The sequence below is a fragment of the Trachinotus anak genome, unplaced genomic scaffold (assembly GCF_046630095.1).
Source record: "Trachinotus anak isolate AG129_WGS33_773 ecotype Australia unplaced genomic scaffold, CSIRO_AGI_Tana_v1 ptg000016l, whole genome shotgun sequence".
NCBI classification, from domain to species: Eukaryota; Metazoa; Chordata; class Actinopteri; order Carangiformes; family Carangidae; genus Trachinotus; species Trachinotus anak.
The window spans coordinates 672233-698558 of NW_027273867.1; the positions used below are offsets into that span (position 1 = coordinate 672233).

Genomic DNA, 26326 nt, shown 5'->3' on the forward strand with positions numbered 1-26326 from the left:
TTTGGTGAAGCTTTTGAGTTTTTGACGTCGGAAGATATCAAACATTAATCTTAGGATACAGTCAGCTTAAAATGACTGAATGTGAGTGAATACTATTCAGTTGGGGGTTCTTGGTGAAGCTTTTGAGTTTTTGACGTCGGCAGATATCAAACAGTAATCTTAGGATACAGTCATCTTAAAATGACTCAGATGAGTGAATGCTGTTCAGTTGTGCGTTTTTGGTGAAGCTTTTGAGTTTTTGACTTCACAGATATCAAACAGTAATCTTAGGATACAGTCAGCTTAAAATGACTCAGATGAGTGAATACTATTCAGTTGTGCTTTTTTGGTGAAGCTTTTGAGTTTTTGACGTCGGCAGATATCAAACAGTAATCTTAGGATACAGTCAGTTTAAAATGACTGAATGTGAGTGAATACTGTTCAGTTGTGCGGTTTTGGTGAAGCTTTTGAGTTTTTGACGTCGGCAGATATCAAACAGTAATCTTAGGATACAGTCAGCTTAAAATGACTCAGATGAGTGAATACTGTTCAGTTGTGCGGTTTTGGTGAAGCTTTTGAGTTTTTGACGTCACAGATATCAAACAGTAATCTTAGGATACAGTCAGCTTAAAATGACTGAATGTGAGTGAATACTATTCAGTTGTGCGTTTTTGGTGAAGCTTTTGAGTTTTTGACGTCACAGATATCAAACATTAATCTTAGGATACAGTCAGTTAAAATGACTGAATGTGAGTGAATACTGTTCAGTTGTGCGTTTTTGGTGAAGCTTTTGAGTTTTTGACGTCGGCAGATATCAAACAGTAATCTTAGGATACAGTCAGTTTAAAATGACTCAGATGAGTGAATACTGTTCAGTTGTGCGTTTTTGGTGAAGCTTTTGAGTTTTTGACGTCACAGATATCAAACAGTAATCTTAGGATACAGTCAGTTTAAAATGACTCAGATGAGTAAATACTGTTCAGTTGTCCGTTTTTGGTGAAGCGTTTGAGTTTTTGACGTCGGCAGATATCAAACATTAATCTTAGTATATAGTCAGCTTAAAATGACTCAGATGAGTGAATACTGTTCAGTTGTGCGTTTTTGGTGAAGCTTTTGAGTTTTTGACGTCGGCATAATCAAACATTAATCTTAGGATACAGTCAGTTAAAATGACTGAATGTGAGTGAATACTGTTCAGTTGTGCGGTTTTGGTGAAGCTTTTGAGTTTTTGACGTCGGCAGATATCAAACAGTAATCTTAGGATACAGTCATCTTAAAATGACTGAATGTGAGTGAATACTATTCAGTTGGGGGTTTTTGGTGAAGCTTTTGAGTTTTTGACGTCACAGATATCAAACATTAATCTTAGGATACAGTCAGTTTAAAATGACTCAGATGAGTGAATACTGTTCAGTTGTCCGTTTTTGGTGAAGCGTTTGAGTTTTTGACGTCGGCAGATATCAAACATTAATCTTAGGATATAGTCAGATTAAAATGACTCAGATGAGTGAATACTGTTCAGTTGTGCGTTTTTGGTGAAGCTTTTGAGTTTTTGACGTCGGCATAATCAAACATTAATCTTAGGATACAGTCAGTTAAAATGACTGAATGTGAGTGAATACTGTTCAGTTTTGCGGTTTTGGTGAAGCTTTTGAGTTTTTGACGTCGGCAGATATCAAACAGTAATCTTAGGATACAGTCATCTTAAAATGACTTAGATGAGTGAATACTGTTCAGTTGTGCGTTTTTGGTGAAGCTTTTGAGTTTTTGACGTCACAGATATCAAACAGTAATCTTAGGATACAGTCAGTTAAAATGACTGAATGTGAGTGAATACTGTTCAGTTGTGCGGTTTTGGTGAAGCTTTTGAGTTTTTGACGTCGGCAGATATCAAACAGTAATCTTAGGATACAGTCAGCTTAAAATGACTCAGATGAGTGAATACTGTTCAGTTGTGCGGTTTTGGTGAAGCTTTTGAGTTTTTGACGTCGGCAGATATCAAACATTAATCTTAGGATATAGTCAGCTTAAAATGACTGAATGTGAGTGAATACTATTCAGTTGTGCGTTTTTGGTGAAGCTTTTGAGTTTTTGACGTCACAGATATCAAACATTAATCTTAGGATACAGTCAGTTAAAATGACTGAATGTGAGTGAATACTGTTCAGTTGTGCGTTTTTGGTGAAGCTTTTGAGTTTTTGACGTCGGCAGATATCAAACAGTAATCTTAGGATACAGTCAGTTTAAAATGACTCAGATGAGTGAATACTGTTCAGTTGTGCGTTTTTGGTGAAGCTTTTGAGTTTTTGACGTCACAGATATCAAACATTAATCTTAGGATACAGTCAGCTTAAAATGACTGAATGTGAGTGAATACTATTCAGTTGGGGGTTTTTGGTGAAGCTTTTGAGTTTTTGACGTCGGCAGATATCAAACATTAATCTTAGGATATAGTCAGCTTAAAATGACTCAGATGAGTGAATACTGTTCAGTTGTGCGTTTTTGGTGAAGCTTTTGAGTTTTTGACGTCGGCATAATCAAACATTAATCTTAGGATACAGTCAGTTAAAATGACTGAATGTGAGTGAATACTGTTCAGTTGTGCGGTTTTGGTGAAGCTTTTGAGTTTTTGACGTCGGCAGATATCAAACAGTAATCTTAGGATACAGTCATCTTAAAATGACTGAATGTGAGTGAATCCTGTTCAGTTGTGCGTTTTTGGTGAAGCTTTTGAGTTTTTGACGTCACAGATATCAAACAGTAATCTTAGGATATAGTCAGCTTAAAATGACTGAATGTGAGTGAATACTGTTCAGTTGTGCGTTTTTGGTGAAGCTTTTGAGTTTTTGACGTCACAGATATCAAACTCATTTGAGTTTTGAGTCTTTGACGTCACAGATATCAAACAGTAATCTTAGGATACAGTCAGTTTAAAATGACTGAATGTGAGTGAATACTGTTCAGAATCAACGGTTTTGCGTTTTTGGTGAAGCTTTTGAGTTTTTGACGTCACAGATATCAAACATTAATCTTAGGATACAGTCAGCTTAAAATGACTGAATGTGAGTGAATACTATTCAGTTGGGGGTTTTTGGTGAAGCTTTTGAGTTTTTGACGTCGGCAGATATCAAACATTAATCTTAGGATATAGTCAGCTTAAAATGACTCAGATGAGTGAATACTGTTCAGTTGTGCGTTTTTGGTGAAGCTTTTGAGTTTTTGACGTCGGCATAATCAAACATTAATCTTAGGATACAGTCAGTTAAAATGACTGAATGTGAGTGAATACTGTTCAGTTGTGCGGTTTTGGTGAAGCTTTTGAGTTTTTGACGTCGGCAGATATCAAACAGTAATCTTAGGATACAGTCATCTTAAAATGACTGAATGTGAGTGAATCCTGTTCAGTTGTGCGTTTTTGGTGAAGCTTTTGAGTTTTTGACGTCACAGATATCAAACAGTAATCTTAGGATATAGTCAGCTTAAAATGACTGAATGTGAGTGAATACTGTTCAGTTGTGCGTTTTTGTTGAAGCTTTTGAGTTTTTGACGTCACAGATATCAAACTCATTTGAGTTTTGAGTCTTTGACGTCACAGATATCAAACAGTAATCTTAGGATACAGTCAGTTTAAAATGACTGAATGTGAGTGAATACTGTTCAGAATCAACGGTTTTGCGTTTTTGGTGAAGCTTTTGAGTTTTTGACGTCGGAAGATATCAAACATTAATCTTAGGATACAGTCAGCTTAAAATGACTGAATGTGAGTGAATACTATTCAGTTGGGGGTTTTTGGTGAAGCTTTTGAGTTTTTGACGTCACAGATATCAAACATTAATCTTAGGATACAGTCAGCTTAAAATGACTGAATGTGAGTGAATACTATTCAGTTGGGGGTTTTTGGTGAAGCTTTTGAGTTTTTGACGTCGGCAGATATCAAACATTAATCTTAGGATATAGTCATCTTAAAATGACTCAGATGAGTGAATGCTGTTCAGTTGTGCGTTTTTGGTGAAGCTTTTGAGTTTTTGACGTCACAGATATCAAACATTAATCTTAGGATACAGTCAGCTTAAAATGACTCAGATGAGTGAATACTATTCAGTTGTGCTTTTTTGGTGAAGCTTTTGAGTTTTTGACGTCGGCAGATATCAAACAGTAATCTTAGGATACAGTCAGTTTAAAATGACTGAATGTGAGTGAATACTGTTCAGTTGTGCGGTTTTGGTGAAGCTTTTGAGTTTTTGACGTCGGCAGATATCAAACAGTAATCTTAGGATACAGTCATCTTAAAATGACTGAATGTGAGTGAATACTATTCAGTTGGGGGTTTTTGGTGAAGCTTTTGAGTTTTTGACGTCACAGATATCAAACATTAATCTTAGGATACAGTCAGTTTAAAATGACTCAGATGAGTGAATACTGTTCAGTTGTCCGTTTTTGGTGAAGCGTTTGAGTTTTTGACGTCGGCAGATATCAAACATTAATCTTAGGATATAGTCAGATTAAAATGACTCAGATGAGTGAATACTGTTCAGTTGTGCGTTTTTGGTGAAGCTTTTGAGTTTTTGACGTCGGCATAATCAAACATTAATCTTAGGATACAGTCAGTTAAAATGACTGAATGTGAGTGAATACTGTTCAGTTTTGCGGTTTTGGTGAAGCTTTTGAGTTTTTGACGTCGGCAGATATCAAACAGTAATCTTAGGATACAGTCATCTTAAAATGACTTAGATGAGTGAATACTGTTCAGTTGTGCGTTTTTGGTGAAGCTTTTGAGTTTTTGACGTCACAGATATCAAACAGTAATCTTAGGATACAGTCAGTTAAAATGACTGAATGTGAGTGAATACTGTTCAGTTGTGCGGTTTTGGTGAAGCTTTTGAGTTTTTGACGTCGGCAGATATCAAACAGTAATCTTAGGATACAGTCAGCTTAAAATGACTCAGATGAGTGAATACTGTTCAGTTGTGCGGTTTTGGTGAAGCTTTTGAGTTTTTGACGTCGGCAGATATCAAACATTAATCTTAGGATATAGTCAGCTTAAAATGACTGAATGTGAGTGAATACTATTCAGTTGTGCGTTTTTGGTGAAGCTTTTGAGTTTTTGACGTCACAGATATCAAACATTAATCTTAGGATACAGTCAGTTAAAATGACTGAATGTGAGTGAATACTGTTCAGTTGTGCGTTTTTGGTGAAGCTTTTGAGTTTTTGACGTCGGCAGATATCAAACAGTAATCTTAGGATACAGTCATCTTAAAATGACTGAATGTGAGTGAATACTATTCAGTTGGGGGTTTTTGGTGAAGCTTTTGAGTTTTTGACGTCACAGATATCAAACATTAATCTTAGGATACAGTCAGTTTAAAATGACTCAGATGAGTGAATACTGTTCAGTTGTCCGTTTTTGGTGAAGCGTTTGAGTTTTTGACGTCGGCAGATATCAAACATTAATCTTAGGATATAGTCAGATTAAAATGACTCAGATGAGTGAATACTGTTCAGTTGTGCGTTTTTGGTGAAGCTTTTGAGTTTTTGACGTCGGCATAATCAAACATTAATCTTAGGATACAGTCAGTTAAAATGACTGAATGTGAGTGAATACTGTTCAGTTTTGCGGTTTTGGTGAAGCTTTTGAGTTTTTGACGTCGGCAGATATCAAACAGTAATCTTAGGATACAGTCATCTTAAAATGACTTAGATGAGTGAATACTGTTCAGTTGTGCGTTTTTGGTGAAGCTTTTGAGTTTTTGACGTCACAGATATCAAACAGTAATCTTAGGATACAGTCAGTTAAAATGACTGAATGTGAGTGAATACTGTTCAGTTGTGCGGTTTTGGTGAAGCTTTTGAGTTTTTGACGTCGGCAGATATCAAACAGTAATCTTAGGATACAGTCAGCTTAAAATGACTCAGATGAGTGAATACTGTTCAGTTGTGCGGTTTTGGTGAAGCTTTTGAGTTTTTGACGTCGGCAGATATCAAACATTAATCTTAGGATATAGTCAGCTTAAAATGACTGAATGTGAGTGAATACTATTCAGTTGTGCGTTTTTGGTGAAGCTTTTGAGTTTTTGACGTCACAGATATCAAACATTAATCTTAGGATACAGTCAGTTAAAATGACTGAATGTGAGTGAATACTGTTCAGTTGTGCGTTTTTGGTGAAGCTTTTGAGTTTTTGACGTCGGCAGATATCAAACAGTAATCTTAGGATACAGTCAGTTTAAAATGACTCAGATGAGTGAATACTGTTCAGTTGTGCGTTTTTGGTGAAGCTTTTGAGTTTTTGACGTCGGCAGATATCAAACAGTAATCTTAGGATACAGTCAGCTTAAAATGACTCGGATGAGTGAATACTGTTCAGTTGTGCGGTTTTGGTGAAGCTTTTGAGTTTTTGACGTCACAGATATCAAACAGTAATCTTAGGATACAGTCAGTTTAAAATGACTCAGATGAGTAAATACTGTTCAGTTGTCCGTTTTTGGTGAAGCGTTTGAGTTTTTGACGTCGGCAGATATCAAACAGTAATCTTAGGATATAGTCAGCTTAAAATGACTCAGATGAGTGAATACTGTTCAGTTGTGCGGTTTTGGTGAAGCTTTTGAGTTTTTGACGTCGGAAGATATCAAACATTAATCTTAGGATACAGTCAGCTTAAAATGACTGAATGTGAGTGAATACTATTCAGTTGTGCGTTTTTGGTGAAGCTTTTGAGTTTTTGACGTCGGCATAATCAAACATTAATCTTAGGATACAGTCAGTTAAAATGACTGAATGTGAGTGAATACTGTTCAGTTGTGCGGTTTTGGTGAAGCTTTTGAGTTTTTGACGTCACAGATATCAAACAGTAATCTTAGGATACAGTCAGTTAAAATGACTGAATGTGAGTGAATACTGTTCAGTTGTGCGGTTTTGGTGAAGCTTTTGAGTTTTTGACGTCACAGATATCAAACAGTAATCTTAGGATACAGTCAGCTTAAAATGACTCAGATGAGTGAATACTATTCAGTTGTGCTTTTTTGGTGAAGCTTTTGAGTTTTTGACGTCGGCAGATATCAAACAGTAATCTTAGGATACAGTCAGTTTAAAATGACTCAGATGAGTGAATACTGTTCAGTTGTGCGGTTTTGGTGAAGCTTTTGAGTTTTTGATGTCGGCAGATATCAAACAGTAATATTAGGATACAGTCAGCTTAAAATGACTGAATGTGAGTGAATACTGTTCAGATTCAACGGTTTTGCGTTTTTGGTGAAGCTTTTGAGTTTTTGACGTCGGCAGATATCAAACAGTAATCTTAGGATACAGTCATCTTAAAATGACTCAGATGAGTGAATACTGTTCAGTTGTGCGTTTTTGGTGAAGCTTTTGAGTTTTTGACGTCACAGATATCAAACAGTAATCTTAGGATACAGTCAGTTAAAATGACTGAATGTGAGTGAATACTGTTCAGTTGTGCGGTTTTGGTGAAGCTTTTGAGTTTTTGACGTCACAGATATCAAACAGTAATCTTAGGATACAGTCAGCTTAAAATGACTCAGATGAGTGAATACTATTCAGTTGTGCTTTTTTGGTGAAGCTTTTGAGTTTTTGACGTCGGCAGATATCAAACAGTAATCTTAGGATACAGTCAGTTTAAAATGACTCAGATGAGTGAATACTGTTCAGTTGTGCGGTTTTGGTGAAGCTTTTGAGTTTTTGATGTCGGCAGATATCAAACAGTAATATTAGGATACAGTCAGCTTAAAATGACTGAATGTGAGTGAATACTGTTCAGATTCAACGGTTTTGCGTTTTTGGTGAAGCTTTTGAGTTTTTGACGTCGGCAGATATCAAACAGTAATCTTAGGATACAGTCATCTTAAAATGACTCAGATGAGTGAATACTGTTCAGTTGTGCGTTTTTGGTGAAGCTTTTGAGTTTTTGACGTCACAGATATCAAACAGTAATCTTAGGATACAGTCAGTTAAAATGACTGAATGTGAGTGAATACTGTTCAGTTGTGCGGTTTTGGTGAAGCTTTTGAGTTTTTGACGTCACAGATATCAAACAGTAATCTTAGGATACAGTCAGCTTAAAATGACTGAATGTGAGTGAATACTATTCAGTTGGGGGTTTTTGGTGAAGCTTTTGAGTTTTTGACGTCGGCAGATATCAAACATTAATCTTAGGATATAGTCAGCTTAAAATGACTCAGATGAGTGAATACTGTTCAGTTGTGCGTTTTTGGTGAAGCTTTTGAGTTTTTGACGTCGGCATAATCAAACATTAATCTTAGGATACAGTCAGTTAAAATGACTGAATGTGAGTGAATACTGTTCAGTTGTGCGTTTTTGGTGAAGCTTTTGAGTTTTTGACGTCACAGATATCAAACAGTAATCTTAGGACACAGTCAGCTTAAAATGACTGAATGTGAGTGAATACTGTTCAGTTGTGCGTTTTTGGTGAAGCTGAACAATTAACTCATCTGAGTCATTTTAAGCTGACTGTATCCTAAGATTACTATTTGATATCTGCCGACGTCAAAAACTCAAAAGCTTCACCAAAAACGCACAACTGAACAGTATTCACTCATCTGAGTCATTTTAAGCTGACTGTATCCTAAGATTACTGTTTGATATCTGTGACGTCAAAAACTCAAAAGCTTCACCAAAACCGCACAACTGAACAGTATTCACTCACATTCAGTCATTTTAACTGACTGTATCCTAAGATTACTGTTTGATATCTGTGACGTCAAAAACTCAAAAGCTTCACCAAAACCGCACAACTTTTAGGATACAGTCAGTTTAAAATGACTCAGATGAGTAAATACTGTTCAGTTGTCCGTTTTTGGTGAAGCGTTTGAGTTTTTGACGTCGGCAGATATCAAACAGTAATCTTAGGATATAGTCAGCTTAAAATGACTCAGATGAGTGAATACTGTTCAGTTGTGCGGTTTTGGTGAAGCTTTTGAGTTTTTGACGTCGGAAGATATCAAACATTAATCTTAGGATACAGTCAGCTTAAAATGACTGAATGTGAGTGAATACTATTCAGTTGTGCGTTTTTGGTGAAGCTTTTGAGTTTTTGACGTCGGCATAATCAAACATTAATCTTAGGATACAGTCAGTTAAAATGACTGAATGTGAGTGAATACTGTTCAGTTGTGCGGTTTTGGTGAAGCTTTTGAGTTTTTGACGTCACAGATATCAAACAGTAATCTTAGGATACAGTCAGTTAAAATGACTGAATGTGAGTGAATACTGTTCAGTTGTGCGGTTTTGGTGAAGCTTTTGAGTTTTTGACGTCACAGATATCAAACAGTAATCTTAGGATACAGTCAGCTTAAAATGACTCAGATGAGTGAATACTATTCAGTTGTGCTTTTTTGGTGAAGCTTTTGAGTTTTTGACGTCGGCAGATATCAAACAGTAATCTTAGGATACAGTCAGTTTAAAATGACTCAGATGAGTGAATACTGTTCAGTTGTGCGGTTTTGGTGAAGCTTTTGAGTTTTTGATGTCGGCAGATATCAAACAGTAATATTAGGATACAGTCAGCTTAAAATGACTGAATGTGAGTGAATACTGTTCAGATTCAACGGTTTTGCGTTTTTGGTGAAGCTTTTGAGTTTTTGACGTCGGCATAATCAAACATTAATCTTAGGATACAGTCAGTTAAAATGACTGAATGTGAGTGAATACTGTTCAGTTGTGCGGTTTTGGTGAAGCTTTTGAGTTTTTGACGTCACAGATATCAAACAGTAATCTTAGGATACAGTCAGTTAAAATGACTGAATGTGAGTGAATACTGTTCAGTTGTGCGGTTTTGGTGAAGCTTTTGAGTTTTTGACGTCACAGATATCAAACAGTAATCTTAGGATACAGTCAGCTTAAAATGACTCAGATGAGTGAATACTATTCAGTTGTGCTTTTTTGGTGAAGCTTTTGAGTTTTTGACGTCGGCAGATATCAAACAGTAATCTTAGGATACAGTCAGTTTAAAATGACTCAGATGAGTGAATACTGTTCAGTTGTGCGGTTTTGGTGAAGCTTTTGAGTTTTTGACGTCACAGATATCAAACAGTAATCTTAGGATACAGTCAGCTTAAAATGACTGAATGTGAGTGAATACTGTTCAGTTGTGCGTTTTTGGTGAAGCTGAACAATTAACTCATCTGAGTCATTTTAAGCTGACTGTATCCTAAGATTACTATTTGATATCTGCCGACGTCAAAAACTCAAAAGCTTCACCAAAAACGCACAACTGAACAGTATTCACTCATCTGAGTCATTTTAAGCTGACTGTATCCTAAGATTACTGTTTGATATCTGCCGACGTCAAAAACTCAAAAGCTTCACCAAAAACGCACAACTGAACAGTATTCACTCATCTGAGTCATTTTAAACTGACTGTATCCTAAGATTAATGTTTGATATCTGCCGACGTCAAAAACTCAAAAGCTTCACCAAAAACACACAACTGAACAGTATTCACTCACATTCAGTCATTTTAAACTGACTGTATCGTAAGATTACTGTTTGATATCTGCGACGTCAAAATCTCAAAAGCTTCACCAAAAACACACAACTGAACAGTATTAACTCATCTGAGTCATTTTAAGATGACTGTATCCTAAGATTAATGTTTGATATCTGCCGACGTCAAAAACTCAAAAGCTTCACCAAAAACACACAACTGAACAGTATTCACTCACATTCAGTCATTTTAAGCTGACTGTATCCTAAGATTCTTGTTTGATATCTGCCGACGTCAAAAACTCAAAAGCTTCACCAAAAACGCAAAACAGTTGATTCTGAACAGTATTCACTCACATTCAGTCATTTTAAGCTGACTGTATCCTAAGATTACTGTTTGATATCTGCCGACGTCACAAACTCAAAAGCTTCACCAAAAACACACAACTGAACAGTATTCACTCACATTCAGTCATTTTAAACTGACTGTATCCTAAGATTACTGTTTGATATATGCCGACGTCAAAAACTCAAAAGCTTCACCAAAAACGCAAAACAGTTGATTCTGAACAGTATTAACTCACATTCAGTCATTTTAAGCTGACTGTATCCTAAGATTAATGTTTGATATCTGCCGACGTTACAAACTCAAAAGCTTCACCAAAAACACACAACTGAACAGTATTGAGTCATCTGCGTCATTTTAAGATGACTGTATCCTAAGATTCCTGTTTGATATCTGCCGACGTCAAAAACTCAAAAGCTTCACCAAAAACGCACAACTGAACAATTAACTCATCTGAGTCATTTTAAGCTGACTGTATCCTAAGATTACTGTTTGATATCTGCCGACGTCAAAACCTCAAAAGCTTCACCAAAAACACACAACTGAACAGTTTTCAGTCATCTGCGTCATTTTAAGATGACTGTATCCTAAGATTACTGTTTGATATCTGTGACGTCAAAAACTCAATAGCTTCACCAAAAACACACAACTGAACAGTATTCACTCACATTCAGTCATTTTAAGCTGACTGTATCCTAAGATTCCTGTTTGATATCTGCCGACGTCAAAAACTCAAAAGCTTCACCAAAAACGCAAAACAGTTGATTCTGAACAGTATTCACTCACATTCAGTCATTTTAAGCTGACTGTATCCTAAGATTAATGTTTGATATCTGCCGACGTCACAAACTCAAAAGCTTCACCAAAAACACACAACTGAACAGTATTCAGTCATCTGCGTCATTTTAAGATGACTGTATCCTAAGATTACTGATTACTATCATTATAATTATTATCATTACTGTTATTATACTATTTTGAAATATTATTCATTCATTTATCCATTATCTTTTCGTTATTGTTACTATCTATTTATTTACTCAATTAATTTTATTTATTAAGGGCAAGTGAGGGATCCCACATCTCTCACGTCTTTTAATGCAGTACAATAGAGAGGGTTAAAAAAAAAAAGAAAAAAGAAAAAAGGAAAACTCAAGTATTATACCTTGAAATTGTTCAAAAGGTAAAAGACATACTGAACTACCACAGCCATTGATAAACTCTATGGCCTTGTTCATTACCTGCCAACAACATGCGTCTTACAAGTAGACAGATGTAAAATGAACAAATAAGCAAATGAACACTTGTGCATTTAGCCAGTCAGACAGACTGACGGGTCCATTGCTAATGTATGTGTGTGTGTGTGTGTGTGTGTGTGTGTGCGTATGTGTGTATGTGTGTGTGAGAGAGAGAAAGAGAGACAGAAAGACAGAGAGAGACCGAGAGAAACAGAGAGAGAGGGTGCGGAGGCGCAGCTCAAATGAAATAAGCTTTTAGCCACTTGAAAGAGTCAAATATTCTGGTTTCATTGTGACAACTGAGTAGGCAGTTTTAGTGTGGCCCAGGACACATTTGCGTTCACATTGCTAAAAGAATGTGGCAACAGACATGATCTGATATGGTCTCAATGCTTCTCGGGTCCGTCACCTATACTTAGTGCTGTCCACCCCATCTCTACAACAAAATCTACCAGTCTCACTGCTCACAACCTATCACCCATAATTAAATGATACACTATCAACTAGCCAACATTAGCTAACTAAACTGTAACTTGGGCAAAAGTTAACTAGCTAACATAAGCACTCCTCCATAAATACTTGACATAATCAAATTCAGATTCTCTGGTGGTAAGAAAGTAAAATGTCTTAAACAAGCAAGATTACATTTACCTCCAGCGCAAAGAGGGTGAGGCGACACAGTGCACAGATGCGAGTGCCTTGCAGGGCATTTGGTGGCAGGATGCTCTAAAGGGATGAGGCAGGCAGATCAAAGAGGCGGCGCGATGTTTTCATGTGGGAGAGAGAGACTAACCATCCAAATTAAGAAAAGGTGTGATCCAGGGGCGTCTGGTGGCAGCGATTGAGAAAAAAAAGAGGTGACCAGATAACCGGGTGGTTAATGCATATGACGCAGAAAGCTTTTTTTTTTTTTTTTTTTTTTTTTAGCAGCGGAGTCGCCGGTTCGACTCCCGACAGCCCCGACTCTTTCGTGCATGTCATTACGCCTCATTTTGCCCCTTTCCTGTCACTCACTGTCCTATCTAATAAAAGCAAAAATGCCCAAAAAATTCCTAAAAAAAAAAACATTCTTCCTGTCCATCACAGTCAGAGGGTGTACCCCACCTCGCCCAGTGTCAGCTAGGATTGGCTCCAGCGCCCCCACCCCCGTGACCGGGCCTCTGATAAGCGTCATGGAAAATTAATGAAAATATGAATTGCTCCGTGAGAAGTTTTCAAAAGTTTATTTCTGCGTGACCTAACATTCATTGTGTATTTAGTAAAGCCATGTTTCCTTGGTAAACTAACAAATTCTCTCCCTTCCCGTGTTGTATTTGGTCGTTTCAATGAGAGATACAAAAATACAGTTAGAAAAAACTAATGATGACGTTGCTGCTCCATAAGACACTCTAGACATGACAGCAGCAGAGCGTTATTCAGACCATCAGGGAAAGTGACAAATCAGTTATTGTAATTTAATTTATATAATTTAGTCCCATGCTGCTGTGCAGGCAGGTGTTGCTCTGTCTCTGTCGTTCTGGAACTGTTTCGTGATTCAATAACAGCTTTTTCGGTTAGTATGCCTTTACGAAAATGATGAATGTAAGTGTGCCTTAACACTGAAATCTAGTGATATAATTTTGCATTTTTGGATAGCATAATTAAAGAATATATGCTAAATGTGCTTTTGGTCTTAACATCAGAGCACAGTTTGTATGCATTACAATAGTCTTTGAGCTTAATGTCATTTAAAATGATCTGCTGTTGAACTTGTGATTATTCATTTCTGTATAACATTACAACTACAACAGCTAGAGGTGCTATGAGAACAGCTGAATCTGGGTGCAAAATAAAAGGTGGAATTAGAAATGTATAAAATACAAATATGTAAAAATTATATAAGAATGCTATTAGAAAGTGGAACAATTTCATATGTTGATCTATATGTCTACCCCATATACATATCTATGTTTATATATAAATGCTTATGTTGTAGATGTATGTTACATAAATACAGGTATATCCATCCCATCTATCTATCTATCTGATAGACAGACACACACAGACACAAATTAAATATATATTGCTAAACATATATGGTCGCAATGCCTTATACCATATAAAAATAAATCATAAAGATATTTTTAATATATGCTCATGCACAAATTTTACTATGGGTATATCATATACGTTATACACGTATATCTTCATAAACTGTATATATGTGACAATAGTATATAGGGGATATTGTCACATATATACAACTATATAACTAAAATATATGGCAACATCATTCTTGATATAGGGACATATGTAACAGATAATACATTTCTGTATGGGAAATTACAATTTCGGGGACTGACTGAAGGTAACAGAGAGTCACTCTGTTACCCCATTTGAAACAAGAGAAAAAGGCAGCAAAATGAGTTTGACTGTGGAATGATTAGTAGCTGAACCGGCATGGTAATTTTTAAATGTGATAATGTATGTTCTGACATGATGGGTGGAGTGCTGGATGCACCACCTTGCATTGACAATTTGCCAATAATCACAGCAAATGAGACAGTTCATGACATCGCTGACATAAAACCTCCATCAAATGACGCCTCCACATACCAAGCCACCCTTTCCCACTCCACCAGGGGTTGTCACTGAGGATGATTGAATAGGAAAATCATCTATCAACTGTGAGGACTGTCTGAAGCAGCTATCAACATTCCTCATACTACTAGTGCAAAGGTACCCATGCAGGTGCAAGGTATCTAGTGGAGTGCCAATGCCTTCCTCCTCAAGATTTCTATCACTTCCAGGGGATTAGCAAGCATCATGGAATGGGTGAGTAACTGAAACCTTACTATACTGCAACCAAGTTGTAGGCCTACTGTATGTCAATTTATTGTCATTGTATTTGTTGTTTATTAAACAGCAATGATGTGATGATGATGACGAAAACTCCGCTGACACCATCTTGCTTGTATATAAAGAGGTTTATTACAAAGAAGTCCAGCATCAATTCAAGCACCCTGGGTTGCCTGAGAGAGGAGTCGAAGCCAATATGATTCTCCTATAACTGCTCTAACTCCTCGTCTATATGGGTTGGTTGTCTTCATGAACCTAAGACAACATATATGATCCATACTATAAAAGGCCTCATTCAGAGAGACAGTCATCTCCCAAAACCCCTAGACCAAAGACCAAAAAAGGCCACATTTTCCTAAACAGAGAAGCACCCATCTCCCAGTGCATCCTCTGACCTGGAGCTCCTATCTAAATATACCAAACCCATAAAGTTACATATCCTATAGAACTTCATATACTACATATTTCCCCGCTTCGAGACTACGCAGAGTCTCGAAAAATAAAAAAGTAACCCATACATGTTTGCAGTTGTGACAAAAATAACAGTTCCTCCTACGCGTGCTTCCTAGAGCATAACCTTAGCAATACAGCAACTTTATGGAGTGCGAGAGTGAAAAACCTGTCAGGCAGCTATCTGTCCTGAAATATCCATCAAACAATCTAGACAGGAAAATGCTCTCACGGCCCCTCTGCCGTAGGCGACCACATATAGTACTCCAGACCAATTAAAAAGGAGGAATTTTAACAATTTGTATAAGGATATAACTTAAGTAAATACATGTGGAAACCTCAGATAATAAAATCAAAACAATGTCCAAATTCAGGCTGCTCGACCCATCGCACCTTCCAGTGGACATGGCACCAACATCCCTAAGCACCCCGAAAAAAAGAAAACATCTGAGATCCCAGTGTATTTACTCAATAGCAGAAACATCATTCTTCGAGCAATTAAAACAAAGAAAATTTTATAAAATTTAAAATTCATATAATAAAGAAACTTCAAAAACTAAGCAAGACATAATAGTTTGGCTAAGATTATCAGTAAATTATCACTATAAACGTCCTCTATCAATATCACAGATTACAATAGAACAAAATCCAATATTATAAAAATATATGTAAGAGAAGACAGAAAAATGCATCACACCGCAGCTCCTCAGCAGCGTCGACTTTCAGTGTAGTGTCGATGGTGTTTTAAATCTGGCCAGTCCATTTTTATTGTCCATATTTGTTTGTCTGAATCCCTTCAGAACGTCGGGGTTCCTGAACAACCAACCACCCTCACAGTGGTCTTCCCCCAGTATCGTTCTAGGAGGAAAGAAAAGAAAACACCAAACAGTATCTTTGCAAAAACAACAGATGCAAATTGAAACATCAAATGCAGATTAGCACCTTATAAGTAGATGTGAAATTCACAATATCATACTTTCACATTATTCCTAGTTATAAATCACCTTTTCCATTTCCCCCCTTTAATCATACCACTCCAAACCATAAGAAACTACTAAATAACCAAATAATAACAAAAATAAATATTAAAACTATAATAGGATTAAATATTCAAAATGGATATTGCTCCACCAGTTCACCTTCTATCACCACTTCCTCGTCATTGTCTGTGTCAGTCCTATGTAGTAATGGCATCTGAACTCGATCTCCAGGCATCACAACTCCAACCCATCTCAATATCATAGCCTTCGCAAAGGTCAACAGTAGCGTACAGAAACAAAACATCGCCCACAATGATAGAAGAGCTGCTACCAAAATCTGAACTAACACTGCTCCAAGACACTGTTTAATTCCCAGTTTTTGCAAAATCAATTTCACTGTTTTATCCACAAACTCCTTCCCATTGTCTGAGGATATCCTGTCTGGAAGTCCCCACCTGCTTATGACCTCTCTACACAAAAACTTGGCAACAGACTGAGTATCCTTCTGCTTTGTTGGACAAGCCTCAGGCCATCGCGAAAACCTGTCCACAACAACTAGCATATATCTCCCTTCATCTGGTTTTATTATAGCCACAAAGTCCACAACTAGCTCACGCATAGGACCCCTTGGAGTTGGAATGTGACCAGGAGGAACCATCACACCCCTCCGGACATTATTTTTCAGACAGATAGTGCACCTGCTGATCACATAATGCTCAAGTAAATATGGTGCCCAAAAACCATATTCCTTTGTAATCTTTCTCCTAACTTCCCCCCTTGCAACATGAGACCTAACAGGTCTGGAGGTGCTACTATCAGTCCCTCATGATTTCTCCAAAGACCAACAGAATCTTGGGTGGCACCTCTGTCTAGCCACAACTGTTTATCCATTGCAGGAACAGCTTCCTGCATTGAAATCACATCCCTAAGTGTAATTTTATCTTCCAAATTACCAGAAGAACTTACCCCAATTTGTCTGCTCCTGTGACTGCTTTTGCAGTTTCATCAGCCGCTTTATTCCCTTGTGTGACCTTTGACACATCCATTTTATGTGCTGCGCATTTAGCTATTGCTATTTCTTTAGGCTTCATCATAGCATGCAACAGTTTCATTATTTGAGCATGAGCCTGTATTGGAGAACCATCCGTTTTCTTAAACCCTCGGTTTTTCCACACTGATCCAAACAAGTGACACACATTATGTGCATATGCAGAGTCTGTATATATTGTCACTCGCTTACCTTCCGCCAACAAACACGCTTCAGTTAGCCCCACAAGTTCAGCAAGCTGTGCAGATGCAGGCTGTGGTACTACTTCAGCCTTCTCAACAACAAATTCAGTTCCTTGGGCTTTTACTACTGCATAGCCAGCACTCACTATTTGCCATAGTTCAAGAGATTTCTAAGACCATGATGAGTAAGAATTGTCACCGGATAACCCATCGTGACAGATGATGCCTTGTCGTACATTAGAGAAACTCCCACCATTGCTCTGTAGCCCCAGCTCTACTTCTGAATAGGCAGTAGAGTAGTAAGAAATAGGTTGAGGACTTGTCCCCGTACCTGTTGGCTGACAAAGAACTGCACATGCATATTTACCCCCAGTAGAAGTAGACACATACAACAAGAAATTCTTAGAGTAGTCTGGAAGCACTAGCGCTGGAACCTCTTGTAACCTCTGTTTGATCGTCTCAAATGCCAAAAGACCATCCTGCGTCCAGGAAAGATTACAATGAAGTTGAGCATTCCCAATCATAGCCCTCAAAGGCCCTTTTAAACTAGCATAATCCTCTACCCATGCTGAGGAATAACCAGCAATACCAAGAAATGTCATCATCTCTCTGACTGTTCTGGGCTTTGGAGCCTTACTAATAGCTTCTAAATGACTGTCAGAAATGCTTCTGTGTCCCTGCATTATTGTCTGGCCTAAATAAACTACCTTCTCCTGACAATACTGCAGCTTCTTCTGAGAAGCCTTGTGTCCCTTTTCTGCCAGTATCTGTAACAATTTAATTGAATCCTTATGACATGTTTCCTCATCTGATGAACAAATGATAAGGTCATCCACATATTGAACACCAGTGCTTTTTAATATCTGATCTATCCCTGCCAAATCATCCCTCAATACTTTACTGAAAATGTGAGGACTGTGTTTGAACCCTTGTGTCGCATCTGGAGGAATTTGGGCTAACAAAGTATGCGGATCTGGCACTTCTGCTGGAAAATCAGCTACCACTTCATTCACCGCTCTCAAATCATGTACCAAACGATAAGAATCATCTGGCTTCTTCACAGGCAACAAAGGCGTATTACTCTGAGGATTCTGTGTTATCTTCAAAACATCTGCTTTCAAAAGGCCTTCAATTTGTGGTTCAATCCCTCGGATTGCCTCTTCTCTCAGTGGATACTGGTTCTTCCAAGGAGGTGTGGTTCCTGGTCGGAGTTCAACTTTCACTGGTTGGGCTGACTTCACAAGTCCCATATAGGTACTATGCCGAGACCACAAACATTCTGGAACGAGTCCATCTTAGCGCTGCAAATTGGCTCATGTGTCATCCGCACAGTTTGTGGCTGTCCCTGTCCTTGAGCAGAGATCATAATCTTAATGAATCGCTGATCCTCACTCTGATCATCATTCCATCCTCCTGATTCTCAGTCCATCCTTAGTTTCCAGATGTGCTGTTTTCTTCTGTCTTTTGGAGCTTGGATACATCTTTATAGTTGTTTCTGCTTGTCCCACTTCTATTATTCACTCATCCTCATCTCTGATATGATATTTACCCTCCTGACTGATCACTGGGAGCTGGGGATAAATTTCCTTAAACTTCACCTCCTTCTCATAAGGTGGGGGTCTCTTTACTGGATCCATATGTGAGAAAGGTGCATTAATTTCTGCCATTAATTTTTCCATTTCTTTTGCATTTTTTTCCTATTTCTGCTGCACCTCTATCTCTCTTATCTTTTACACCTTTTATCAATTTCTGTCCCTCATTTTCAAACAACTGGAGAATGCCAAGTTCTATTTGTCTCTTTTCTTTACGTTTTACCCCCTTTTTACCCTTGTTTTGGTCCGCCTTATACGTGGACACAAGCACCTGCATTATTTTAATTACATCTGGGTTAAGAGTCCCCTCCACTGGCCCTGGTTGGTCAATTTCAGGCCAGTGCTTATGCCATTTCTCTGACATCTTTGCAATGACTTTAATTAAGGGGTTATTCTTCTGTACTACATCAACAGGAGTAATTACTTTCGGAATTTTAGTGTCCATTTTCGACATTGTAATGGTTCCCTTATGTTTCCTTGTTGTAAATTAAGACTAATTATTAAGACTAATTAAAAGTTATTTAGATTATTTATAAGCCACTATTTTGCCACGGTCAATACAAGTAAAATGAAATAAATTTGCCAACTTCAAAAGAATCAAAAGACTTATTAATATAAACCAAAATCACAACACTGAGTCCACATCAGAATCAGAATCAGAATCAGAATCAGTTTTATTGCCAAGTATGTTTTCACATACAAGGAATTTTTTCTGGTGATTGGTGCAATTGATCAGCAACAGTGGGGCTCTCTAGCCTTGTTGATGAGGCTAATAGCAGATGGGAAGAAGCTATTTTTGTGGCGAGAGGTTTTGGTCCTGAAGGACCGCAGCCTCCTGCCAGAGGGGAGTGTCTCAAAGAGTTTGTGTCCAGGGTGGGAGGAGTCAGCTACAATCTTCCCTGCACGCCTCAGAGTCCTTGAGGCGTACAGGTCCTGGAGGGACGGAAGATTGCAGCCAATCACCTTCTCAGCAGAGTGGATGATACGCTGCAGTCTGTTATTGTCCCTCTCCGTGGCAGCAGCGTACCAGATGGTGATGGAGGAGGTGAGGATGGACTCAATGATAGAGGTGTAGAAGTTCACCATCATAGTCCTTGGCAGGTTGAACTTCTTCAATTGCCTCAGGAAATACATCCTCTGCTGAGCTTTTTTGATGAGGGAGCTGATGTTTAGCTCCCATTTGAGATCCTGTGTGATGGTGGTTCCCAAGAAGCGAAAATGCTCCACGGTAGCCACGGGGGAGTCACACAGGGAGATGGGGGTGGGTGGGGCTGGGCTCTTCCTGAAGTCCACTATCATTTCCACTGTCTTCAGAGCGTTTAGCTCTAGGTTGTTCTGCCTGCACCAGGTCACCAGACGCTCAGTCTCCCACCTGTAGGCAGACTCATCGCCATCAGAGATGAGTCCAATGAGAGTGGTGTCGTCTGCAAACTTCAGGAGCTTGACAGACTGATGGCTGGAGGTGCAGGTGTTGGTGTACAGGGAGAAGAGCAGAGGAGAAAGAACGCAGCCTTGCGGGGATCCAGTGCTGATGGTCTGGGAGTCAGACACGTGCTTTCCTAGCTTCACGTGCTGCCTCCTGTCAGACAGGAAGTCGGTGATCCACCTGCAGGTGGAGTCAGGCACGCTCAGCTGGGAGAGCTGGTCCTGCAGCAGAGCCGGGATGATGGTGTTGAAGGCAGAGCTGAAGTCCACAAACAGGATCCTGGCATAGGTCCCTGAGGAGTCCAGGTGCTGGAGGATGAAGTGGAGAGCCATGTTGACGGCGTCGTCTACAGACCTGTTGGCTCTGTAGGCGAACTGCAGGGGGTCCAGGAGTGGGTCAGTGATGGATTTGAGATAGTCCTGTGGGCCTTGGTTTTTTGGGGACAGGGATGATGGTGGAGGATTTTAAGCAGGCTGGCACGTGGCAGGTCTCCAGTGAGGTGTTGAAGATGTCCGTGAACACTGGAGACAGCTGATCAGCACAGTGCTTCAGGGATGATGGAGAGACAGAGTCAGGACCGGCTGCTTTGTGGGGGTTCTGCTTCTTAAAAAGCCTGTTGACATCTCTCTCCAGGATAGAGAGAGACGTTCCTTTGGTAGGGGAGGAGGGGGGTTCTGATGTGGCTCTGATGTGGAGGTTAGTGTCAGGCTTGTCCCACTGTCTTTCAAAGCGGCAGTAGAACTCATTCAGATCGTTGGCCAGACGGAAGTCGTTAATGGAGAGGGGGGGTTTAGGTTTGTAGTTTGTGATCTTTCTGAGCCCTTTCCAGACAGAAGCAGAGTCATTGGCTGAGAACTGGAGCTGAAGTTTCTCAGAGTACAGTCGTGAGCTTCTCTCACCGCCTTGCTAAACCTGTACTTGGACTCTTTAAACTTGTCCCTGTCCCCACTCCTGAAAGCTTCCTCCTTTTGCCTCCTGAGCTGACTGAGCTTAGCTGTGAACCAGGGTTTGTCATTGTTATAACTCACCCTGGTGCGTGATGGGATACAGCAGTCCTCACAGAAGCTGATGTATGACGTCACAGCCTCTGTGAACTCATCCAGACTGTTGGAAACAGTCCTGAACACCTCCCAGTCAGTGCAATCCAAACATGCCCGAAGATCCTCTATGGCTTCACTGCTCCACTGCTTTGATGTCTTCGCAACAGGTTTACACAGTTTTAGTTTCTGCCTGTATGTGGGAATCAGGTGGACCATGACATGGTCAGAGTGGCCCAGTGCAGCCCGGGGGACGGCGTGATAAGCACCACTGATTGTGGTGTAACAGTGGTCAGTTCCCCTCTCTGGTCGGGCAATTAACAAACTGTCTGTATTTGGGCAGTTCATGACTGAGGTCACCTTTGTTAAAGTCACCAAGGACAATAACTACGGAGTCCGGGTTGGTCTGCTCCACACACAGTATCTGGTCTGCGAGCGCCCGCTGTGCCTCCTGCACGTTTGCCTGTGGTGGGATGTAAACACCGACCAGGATGATTGAGGTGAACTCACGGGGGGAGTAGAAGGGCCTGCAGTTTATGATGAAAGTCTCCAGGTCAGGAGAACAGTGCTGCAGGATCACTGTCACGTCTTTGCACCAGCCACTGTTTGCATAAAAGCAGATTCCTCCACCTTTGGTTTTGCCGGACAGCTCTGTGTCGCGATCCGCTCTGAAGAGTTGGAAGCCGGCCAGCTCCAGCGCAGAGTTCGGAATCGATCCACACAGCCACGTCTCCGTGAAGCACAGGACGGAAGATGAGGAAAAGTCTCTGTTCTTCTGCACCAGTAGCTGAAGTTCATCCAGTTTGTTGGGCAGTGAACGCACGTTGGAGAGAAAGATACCTGGGAGAGGTGTGCGGAGTGCGCACTGGCACGTTTTCCTCTCCTCCGGCGTTTCACTGCGAGAGCAACGGTCAGTGCACCTCTGACCAAAATGTCCAATAATCCCACAGATGAGTCGAGAAAAGTAGGAAAAAAATCCACTGGAGTTGTTTCTCTGATATTAATGAGCTCTTCTCTGGTGAAAGAGCTCCGGAAACCAAAGCAGAAAACTGGATTTATAAAGAAAATAAGGCAAAAAAATGCGCACCAAAACACCAAGGCAGCCATGGCAACAGAATTTTTTTATCTTTTGAATAGCAATTCACATATGCTATTGGCTAAACACACAAATAATCTATCAAATTTTAATTAAAACTTCCCCAACTATCCTACAAATAAAAAGAAAGTCCAATCCGTATAAAAGCTCAAAAGGTCACACACTCCCACAAGGGACAAACTATCACCAAATGTATTTCCCTTCGTGACAAGACAATCACCTAATTTTCACCCAATGCTCACACTCATTTTAAAATCATCAAATAATTTCAATATTGAATCCCCAATGCAGCTCAGATCAGAATAAACCATACACAGTCAATAAAACTCACATTTGTAACTCTCGACAGTATTTAAACCAAATAATTATACTCCATTAATTAATTAATGCATTAACTGGTCAGTCCGTTGCCAAGCTTCTCTTCTAAATAACTACAGCATGTATTATCTTTTGTATATGTAGACAGATGGAGGTATTCTATTAACCCCAAATTGAGAAATATTCTTATGACAGCCTATAAGTGAGAGCAACCTAAATGTGTATCAACAACAATGGCTATAAATGAGTGTACACACAAATGTTTAAAATGCAGGTATTTGTTAAAACAGTTTGTGGATAAAACCGCACTAGCCTTGATCAGACTGGATTCAGGAGCTGCACACTCTGTCGTCAGCAAGCCTCAATCCATGTGACGCACTGGCCAGCTGCCTTCTCATCTGTGCTTTGGAAGATCCCAATTCAGACGCACTCCGTCCTCTCTCTCCTCCTCATGCTCTCACACAACACAATAAACAATTCAGCATGATTTACGTACATTATCTGCCAACACTTAGGTCATTTTTTATCTACACCAGATGTTTTCCTTCTTTTAAACTACAACTATTAATAAAGACCAAGTTGTGACTTCATACAATACATTATCAATTTAGAAATTTTAGTTTGTTTTACTCTAATAACATCTTAAATCTTCCAATAGTATATTATTACCCACAAGCTGTATTTCCTAGTACTCTTTTTACTTTACAGTGATTCGAATATCCTAAAAACTGTCAAACTACTATCAGAACTAAATCATAATGATCTAACATCTTTCTCCATTGCACTACTACAAGGAGAGAAGGGAGAGAGCACCCTCACCACTCCTCCTATTAGGGAGAGCCATCTTATTTGCATTCTATGTGGGGTATCCCCCCTTGCTCCACCTCTTAAAATTAGCAAGAACTTCCATTATATTCTAGCTCTCAGAGAGTGAACATCTAGCCCAATCTCTGTATACCCCCCCCCCCCCCCCCCCCCCCCCCCCCCCAAGATCAGATAGACTCCATATAGCAAAGCACGGAGTCAGAAACAAAGAACACACACAAGCCAAAGCAGAATCTCAGTCAACAACCAAAAATACAGAACATCCGCTAATAGTTAAATCTATCTTCTCCGCTATTTTGGATAAGACTATATGTTCATTAAACGGACAAATCCACTTCATACAATCATACACACTCACACAGACTCACTGAGAAACTCACAGGCAGCAAGAAAGAAAGACAGAGAAGAACTGCACATCTCTTTATCAACCAATCAATTCACTAATTCTTAATCAAAACTCACATTCCAAAATCAATAAACAACATCAAAAGATTTTATTTTATTTCTCTTTCTATTACTTATTAAGTCTTTTTACCCATGCTTATGCACACAAATATCCTCACTGATCTCTCCAGTTCTCTTATAAATCATATATGTCCTTTTTGGGGCTCATACGTTCTTACAGATTTGAAAACGTCCCCTCGAAAGAGGCTCATAGATCTTATCAAAGTCCTCCTCAAAGGCTCATAAGTTTTAATCACATATATAAAGTCCTCTTATTTTTGAGGCTCATATTGTTTTATTCAAATGTATAAAGTCCCCTTATTTGAGGCTCATATTTTTTAACACTAAATGACAAAATATTTTTCCTTATAAATTACTAAATCTCCTGTTCTCAACCACAACCTATATATGCCTATTCAATATGAAATCTATCACATTAACACAAACCACATTAACCAACCCACTCCGCAGCCTTTCACACACAGCTGGAACACAGCTGAGACAGTGCTCCACACACACACAGACACACAGGCAGAGACCGATCATCCAACGAACAATGGCACAGAGCAAACTCACACACAGCAAATTCAGCATCATCCCAAAAAACACAAGCAGCATTCAATCCCAAATTCTCAAAGCCAACTCATTCATACTTTTCCTATAGCATGCTTTTCACTGCTTCTTTTCTCTCTTTTTTCCTTCTAAATTTATGCTACCTTATGAGGTGTAGATATTCAATGAGAGGCTGCTTCAGCCACTGTTCGTCAACTAGTGTTCGAGTGGGAACTTACAATTGAATTTTCCTTTCTACACCTCCAGTTCCTAGAACTGACCCGAAATTCACCTAGTGATGTTCCAGGATTTTAGGCCTGTCTAAAGCCGCCTCCCAGAGGTCTTCTGTCCAAATCTGCGGCTTCTTTCTTTAACTCTTATTCTCTCTTTTCCTTTATTCCTATTTCTCTTTTATTCTTTACTCTTATTTTCTCATTTCTCTCTATTCTTCTATTGTCTCTTTACTTTTTCCTCTTGTCTTCTCTATTTTCTTTATCTTCTCTTTTTCTCTTTACCTTTATCTTCTCTTTTACCTTGTCTCTTTTTTCATCTTTCCAATTTCCCCTGGGCCGAGGGTTGTTATTTCCTCTTTTTTTTTTTTCAACCAAATCCGACTATTCCTCAAAGCCAACTTTCACGCAGTGACTAATATACACATGTCTTGCTGTTAAGAAGCTGAGGGCCCAATCTTCATGAATCTCACATGGTGTTGTTTAGCTCACCTTATCGTTACTAATTAGGCTATTCTACACTTTTTACTTCAACTTCTTATTTTCTTCACTTCTTTTACTTCAACTTTTATTCTCTAATTTCTCTATTATACTCCCCATCTGTTGCGTTGTTCACAACGCAATAAAACCCAATTTAGAACGGAGCATCGCTCCACACATCAACACATCATGGCACAACCACACAGATGATTCTTTACGGTGTGATCAGACAGCAAACACACAACAGCCTCAACGAACAAACCAGCGCCCAATCATGTGAGAAATGCTCACCGTATTTGCCGGCCTGGTGCGGAAGTAGGTGCGCTGAAGTTGTCGGAGACGCCGCAGGTCACAACACGTCCGGACTTCGTGACGCCAAAATTCTCGTTGTTTATTAAACAGCAATGATGTGATGATGATGAAGAAAACTCCGCTGACACCGTCTTGCTTGTATATAAAGAGGTTTATTACAAAGAAGTCCAGCATCAAATCAAGCACCCTGGGTTGCCTGAGAGAGGAGTCGAAGCCAATATGATTCTCCTCTGAATAACTGCTCTAACTCCCCGTCTATATGGGTTGGTTGTCTTCATGAACCTAAGGCAACATATATGATCCATACCATAAAAGGCCTCATTCAGAGAGACAGTCATCTCCCAAAACCCCTAGACCTAAGACCAAAAAAGGCCACATTTTCCTAAACAGAGAAGCACCCATCTCCCAGTGCATCCTCTGACCTGGAGCTCCTATCTAAACATACCAAACCCATAAAGTTACATATCCTATAGAACTTCAGATACTACATAT

At 39.2% G+C, this 26326-nt stretch overlaps 2 long non-coding RNA genes across 2 annotated transcripts; one reads left to right on the forward strand and one right to left on the reverse strand.

The window, feature by feature from the left end:
- The first annotated feature begins 8527 nt into the window (after window positions 1-8527).
- LOC139634071 (uncharacterized) lies at window positions 8528-10309 on the forward strand. The gene is made up of 2 exons (XR_011693898.1): window positions 8528-8667; window positions 10145-10309. It is a non-coding gene; the product is annotated as an uncharacterized lncRNA (long non-coding RNA).
- A 14886-nt stretch (window positions 10310-25195) lies between these two features.
- Window positions 25196-26104, reverse strand: LOC139634185 (uncharacterized). The gene is made up of 2 exons (XR_011693920.1): window positions 25278-26104; window positions 25196-25228 (listed from the first exon to the last, which is right to left on the reverse strand). It is a non-coding gene; the product is annotated as an uncharacterized lncRNA (long non-coding RNA).
- Between the last annotated feature and the right edge of the window lie 222 nt (window positions 26105-26326).